This window comes from Anastrepha obliqua, unplaced genomic scaffold (assembly GCF_027943255.1).
Source record: "Anastrepha obliqua isolate idAnaObli1 unplaced genomic scaffold, idAnaObli1_1.0 ptg000208l, whole genome shotgun sequence".
NCBI classification, from domain to species: Eukaryota; Metazoa; Arthropoda; class Insecta; order Diptera; family Tephritidae; genus Anastrepha; species Anastrepha obliqua.
Genome location: NW_026562274.1, coordinates 5,001 through 12,500, shown reverse-complemented (window position 1 = coordinate 12,500; position 7,500 = coordinate 5,001). Strand labels below are relative to the sequence as shown.

Here is a 7,500-nt window from a genome sequence, read left to right as displayed (position 1 = left end):
TTTTAATTTGTTTGTACTTAGACATGCATGGCTTAATCTTTGAGACAAGCATATAACTACTGGCAGGATCAACCAGAATAATATTTTTATTTATATATTTTTCTTTGTTTTTCATATTTGAAAATTTCATAAATTACGGTGTATATAAAAAGTAAAGGGGCGACCCCCCTTTAGCTTTTCTTATCAAAATTCAAAAACCGTTTTTTATGAAAAAGAATTTTCGTTCTCTATATTATATATTTTATATAAAAATATAAGAACGATATTTCTTCTTAATATTTGCCAATTTTCAAATAATTTATCATTCTTAATAACATTTTACTTTTTTTTTCAAATGCATTTTTAATGTAATAATTTCATATATTACATAATTTTTCTCTTTGAATTGAAATTAATAATTTCATAATTCTATTTTTTAATCATAAATATATATGATTGAAAAAATTTTCTCCTCTTTTCCTTTGTTTAAAATTTAATTTTTCTTATAAATTTTTGTTTTTCTTATTTTTTTCTCTTCATCATCTGTTTAATTTCCTGTATTTATACAAGAAACAAACAGTTGAGGATAATTTCTATGTAATGCTAGTATAGAATATAAAATTTTGAATTCAAAAATTTATTTCTATTTAAACTAACTATAGAAAACCAGGAATAAAATACAATAACACCAATATGCCATAACATGTTAGTATAGAATATAGATTCTTCATATATGTATATATATTCGAAAATTTTTTCTATTTAAACTAACGTATGGAAAACCAGGAATAAAATCATAATATTACCAGTTTAATATGGCTCAAATTCGAGTTTCATATAGTTATGATTCGATTTATATGCTTCAATATCATTGGTTAGTTAACTTTTGATATTTTCATATTATATCACATGCCTTCACCGTGAGTGTTTTTTGCCATGCACACCTCACATTGTCAAAAATGTATGGGAAAAATTCATTTCAATACATTTCAGTTTGATTTGAAATGTCTTTATTATATATTTTAATGGCAATATGCCAAGGTTATATTCCATAACTCTTTATTTAAACTAACGTATGGAAAACCAGGCATAAAATCACAATATTACCAGTTTAATATGGCTCAAATTCGAGTTTCATATAGTTATGATTCGATTTATATGTTTCAATATCATTGGTTAGTTAACTTTTGATATTTTCATATTATATCACATGCCTTCACCGTGAGTGTTTTTTGCCATGCACACCTCACATTGTCAAAAATGTATGGGAAAAATTCATTTCAATACATTTCAGTTTGATTTGAAATGTCTTTATTATATATTTTAGTGCCAATATGCCAAGGTTATATTCCATAACATGTTAGTATTAGAATATAGATTCTTCATATATGTATATATATTCGAAAATTTTTTCTATTTAAACTAACGTATGGAAAACCAGGCATAAAATCACAATATTACCAGTTTAATATGGCTTAAATTCGAGTTTCATATAGTTATGATTCGATTTATATGCTTCAATATCATTGGTTAGTTAACTTTTGATATTTTCATATTATATTTCACATGCCTTCACCGTGAGTGTTTTTTGCCATGCACACCTCACATTGTCAAAAATGTATGGGAAAAATTCATTTCAATACATTTCAGTTTGATTTGAAATGTCTTTATTATATATTTTAGTGCCAATATGCCAAGGTTATATTCCATAACATGTTAGTATTAGAATATAGATTCTTCATATATGTATAGATATTCGAAAATTTTTTCTATTTAAACTAACGTATGGAAAACCAGGCATAAAATCACAATATTACCAGTTTAATATGGCTTAAATTCGAGTTTCATATAGTTATGATTCGATTTATATGCTTCAATATCATTGGTTAGTTAACTTTTGATATTTTCATATTATTTCACATGCCTTCACCGTGAGTGTTTTTTGCCATGCACACCTCACATTGTCAAAAATGTATGGGAAAAATTCATTTCAATACATTTCAGTTTGATTTGAAATGTCTTTATTATATATTTTAATGGCAATATGCCAAGGTTATATTCCATAAAATGTTAGTATAGAATATAGATTCTTCATATATGTATATATATTCGAGAATTTTTTTCTATTTAAACTAACGTATGGAAAACCAGGCATAAAATCACAATATTACCAGTTTAATATGGCTCAAATTCGAGTTTCATATAGTTATGATTCGATTTATATGCTTCAATATCATTGGTTAGTTAACTTTTGATATTTTCATATTATATCACATGCCTTCACCGTGAGTGTTTTTTGCCATGCACACCTCACATTGTCAAAAATGTATGGGAAAAATTCATTTCAATACATTTCAGTTTGATTTGAAATGTCTTTATTATATATTTTAGTGCCAATATGCCAAGGTTATATTCCATAACTCTTTATTTAAACTAACGTATGGAAAACCAGGCATAAAATCACAATATTACCAGTTTAATATGGCTTAAATTCGAGTTTCATATAGTTATGATTCGATTTATATGCTTCAATATCATTGGTTAGTTAACTTTTGATATTTTCATATTATATTTCACATGCCTTCACCGTGAGTGTTTTTTGCCATGCACACCTCACATTGTCAAAAATGTATGGGAAAAATTCATTTCAATACATTTCAGTTTGATTTGAAATGTCTTTATTATATATTTTAATGGCAATATGCCAAGGTTATATTCCATAACTCTTTATTTAAACTAACGTATGGAAAACCAGGCACAAAATCACAATATTACCAGTTTAATATGGCTTAAATTCGAGTTTCATATAGTTATGATTCGATTTATATGCTTCAATATCATTGGTTAGTTAACTTTTGATATTTTCATATTATATCACATGCCTTCACCGTGAGTGTTTTTTGCCATGCACACCTCACATTGTCAAAAATGTATGGGAAAAATTCATTTCAATACATTTCAGTTTGATTTGAAATGTCTTTATTATATATTTTAATGGCAATATGCCAAGGTTATATTCCATAAAATGTTAGTATAGAATATAGATTCTTCATATATGTATATATATTCGAGAATTTTTTTCTATTTAAACTAACGTATGGAAAACCAGGCATAAAATCACAATATTACCAGTTTAATATGGCTCAAATTCGAGTTTCATATAGTTATGATTCGATTTATATGCTTCAATATCATTGGTTAGTTAACTTTTGATATTTTCATATTATATCACATGCCTTCACCGTGAGTGTTTTTTGCCATGCACACCTCACATTGTCAAAAATGTATGGGAAAAATTCATTTCAATACATTTCAGTTTGATTTGAAATGTCTTTATTATATATTTTAGTGCCAATATGCCAAGGTTATATTCCATAACTCTTTATTTAAACTAACGTATGGAAAACCAGGCATAAAATCACAATATTACCAGTTTAATATGGCTTAAATTCGAGTTTCATATAGTTATGATTCGATTTATATGCTTCAATATCATTGGTTAGTTAACTTTTGATATTTTCATATTATATTTCACATGCCTTCACCGTGAGTGTTTTTTGCCATGCACACCTCACATTGTCAAAAATGTATGGGAAAAATTCATTTCAATACATTTCAGTTTGATTTGAAATGTCTTTATTATATATTTTAATGGCAATATGCCAAGGTTATATTCCATAACTCTTTATTTAAACTAACGTATGGAAAACCAGGCACAAAATCACAATATTACCAGTTTAATATGGCTTAAATTCGAGTTTCATATAGTTATGATTCGATTTATATGCTTCAATATCATTGGTTAGTTAACTTTTGATATTTTCATATTATATCACATGCCTTCACCGTGAGTGTTTTTTGCCATGCACACCTCACATTGTCAAAAATGTATGGGAAAAATTCATTTCAATACATTTCAGTTTGATTTGAAATGTCTTTATTATATATTTCAATGGCAATATGCCAAGGTTATATTCCATAAAATGTTAGTATAGAATATAGATTCTTCATATATGTATATATTAAGAGAGTCATAGTTACTCCCGCCGTTTACCCGCGCTTACTTGAATTTCTTCACTTTGACATTCAGAGCACTGGGCAGAAATCACATTGTGTCAACACCCGTTAGGGCCATCACAATGCTTTGTTTTAATTAGACAGTCGGATTCCCCAAGTCCGTGCCAGTTCTGAATTGATTGTTAATTGATAATCGTTATAATTTAAAAGGAATATATATCGAATGATATAATTCCTTAAAAATTTTAGCAAGAAAGTTCCACAATTGGCTACGTAACTACTATCCGGGGAACAAGAATCGTAATTCTCTATTTACCCAGAACGAGTACATAAACCATGGTATTGCTTCCCAATCAAGCCCGACTATCTCAATCTTCAGAGCCAATCCTTATCCCGAAGTTACGGATCTAATTTGCCGACTTCCCTTACCTACATTATTCTATCGACTAGAGACTCTTCACCTTGGAGACCAGCTGCGGATATTGGTACGGCCTGTTGAGAAGTTTGCGTGACCCCACCATAAATTTTCAAGGTCCGAGGAGAAAATATCGACACAACAGTAAATGTCATGCTCTTCTAGTCCATCTACCATATCTCTCTTCGAAAGACTTCCATGGTAGTACGACTATAAAACAGAAAAGAAAACTCTTCCGATATCTCTCGACGGCTTCTTTATGGTCGTTCCTGTTGCCAGGATGAGCACAAGGCCCATTTTTAATAACAAACGGATACTCAACAGGTTACGGAATTGGAACCGTATTCCCTTTCGTTCAAAATAATTCAAGTATTTTAATTATTTTTAAATATATTTTTATTAATATTTTTTTTTATTAAAAACTTGAAAATTTTCGGCTTTCGCCTTGAACTTAGGACCGACTAACTCGTGATCAACCACTGTTCACACGAAACCCTTCTCCACTTCAGTCCTCCAAGGTCTCATTCGATTATTTGCTACTACCACCAAGATCTGTACCAATAGCGGCTCCATGCAGGCTTACGCCAAACACTTCTAAGCACACTATTGTACCCTCCTACTCACTAAAGTTTCAAAATTTATAAATCAATCGAAATTGTTTTATAAATCATCTACTTTAGCGGTAATGTATAGGTATACAACTTAAGCGCCATCCATTTTAAGGGCTAGTTGCTTCGGCAGGTGAGTTGTTACACACTCCTTAGCGGATTACGACTTCCATGTCCACCGTCCTGCTGTTTTAAGCAACCAACGCCTTTCATGGTATCTGCATGAGTTGTTAATTTAGGCACCGTAACATTACGTTTGGTTCATCCCACAGCGCCAGTTCTGCTTACCAAAAGTGGCCCACTGGGCACATTATATCATAACCTCAACCTTCATATCAAGAAAGGTGAGGTTCTTACCCATTTAAAGTTTGAGAATAGGTTAAAATCGTTTCGACCCTAAGGCCTCTAATCATTCGCTTTACCAGATAAGATTATTTTATATAATTTTTAAATGCACCAGCTATCCTGAGGGAAACTTCGGAGGGAACCAGCTACTAGATGGTTCGATTGGTCTTTCGCCCCTATACTCAATTCTGACAATCGATTTGCACGTCAGAACTGTTTCGGTCTTCCATCAGGGTTTCCCCTGACTTCAACCTGATCAAGTATAGTTCACCATCTTTCGGGTCACAGCATATATGCTCAAGGTACGCTCCAGTTAGAGGTATAAATAATAATAAATTATCATTATACATAACTATATGGAACGCCCCGGGATTGAATTAATTGACTATTTATTAAAAAATAGACTAAAAATTAATCCCATTATATTTAAGTTAAGTTAATTATGCCATTAAGTTTAATATAACTCAATGACTTGCACATATGTTAGACTCCTTGGTCCGTGTTTCAAGACGGGTCCCGAAGGTATCCTGAATCTTTCGCATTGTTAATCATATAAATGCATACAAATAAATATTAATATCATAGATATTAAATTTTTTGTAAAATTCAAAAAATGAATTTTAGCATTATATATAATAAAATCTATCAACACTTTATCAAATCATTAGTATTTATTTTATGTTAATATGCTTAAAAAGCAAATTAATTTAAATAAACTTAATATCACCAATGATCTTTTGATAAATACTTTATTATGTTAATAGATTACAATGTCCTTATATGAAAAAAATGCACATTATTTTTTTAATTATTTAATGATGAATTTTTCATAATGGATATTCAGGTTCATCGGGCTTAACCTCTAAGCAGTTTCACGTACTATTTAACTCTCTATTCAGAGTTCTTTTCAACTTTCCCTCACGGTACTTGTTTACTATCGGTCTCATGGTTATATTTAGTTTTAGATGGAGTTTACCACCCACTTAGTGCTGCACTATCAAGCAACACGACTCTTTGGAAATATCTTTCTAGTAATCATTAACGTTATACGGGCCTGGCACCCTCTATGGGTAAATGGCCTCATTTAAGAAGGACTTAAATCGTTAATTTCTCATACTAGATATTAAGATATTCCATACACTGCATCTCACATTTGACATATAGACAAAGTGACTTAGTGCTGAACTATTTTCTTTTCGCTCGCCGCTACTAAGAAAATCCTTGTTAGTTTCTTTTCCTCCCCTCATTAATATGCTTAAATTCAGGGGGTAATCCCATATGAGTTGAGGTTGTTTTAATATTCTTTTTTTATCTTCTCACAATTTAATAAAAAAATTATATCATCTTTTCATCTCTATTTTTCTTTTCTCCTTTTATATATTGTAAATATATAAAAATAATAATAATGTAAAATGAGGCAATCCTAGAATAAAAAATTTAATTTTTATGCTAGACATTCCTCCTTTTAATTACATATATAAATTATTATTTTATATATATATATATAAATAATATGAAAATTTTTTGTAAAGAATACTTAGATTCAATATTTTCATCATTTCATTTTATTTGAGAGGATTTTTTTTTTAAAGAATATATAATAAATAAAATTCATTATATATCTTTATTTTTTTTGCTATTAATATTATGAATTATTTAAAATCCAATAATATACACATTTGCTTAAATTCAATTATTTTTATAAAAGAATAAGCAACTTATTTAGCATAGTCTTACAACCCTCAACCATATGTAGTCCAAGCAGTACTTTAAAATTGAATTTAATGTACATAACAGCATGGACTGCGATATGCGTTCAAAATGTCGATGTTCATGTGTCCTGCAGTTCACACGATGACGCACAGTTTGCTGCGTTCTTCATCGACCCATGAGCCAAGTGATCCACCGCTTAGAGTATTTTTTTATTTATTTTTATTTATAACAAATGTCAATTTTTTTTTGCATATATTAATTGAAAGAGTAAAATTAAATAATATTAATAATATATAAATTGATTTTCTTTCAATAATATATATCAAATATATTTAACTCTAAACATTTTTATTAAGTTGCGAATGTCTTAGTTCAACAATAATACAGTGGTGGTATTTATTATGATTCAATTATTTTGTATTT

The 7,500-nt window shown here is 29.2% G+C and overlaps 1 non-coding gene and 2 pseudogenes across 1 annotated transcript in view; all 3 read right to left on the bottom strand.

Annotated features, from left to right (window-relative positions):
- LOC129252449 (small subunit ribosomal RNA) overlaps positions 1–79 on the bottom strand; it is a 1,991-nt gene extending 1,912 nt beyond the window's left edge. Inside the window, exon 1 of the ribosomal RNA XR_008583447.1 lies at positions 1–79. This exon is cut by the window's left edge and continues 1,912 nt beyond it. This is a non-coding gene — a ribosomal RNA (small subunit ribosomal RNA).
- Positions 80–3,931: 3,852 nt separating this feature from the next.
- On the bottom strand, positions 3,932–6,656 carry LOC129252456 (large subunit ribosomal RNA; annotated as a pseudogene).
- A 444-nt stretch (positions 6,657–7,100) lies between these two features.
- Positions 7,101–7,281, bottom strand: LOC129252447 (5.8S ribosomal RNA; annotated as a pseudogene).
- Between the last annotated feature and the right edge of the window lie 219 nt (positions 7,282–7,500).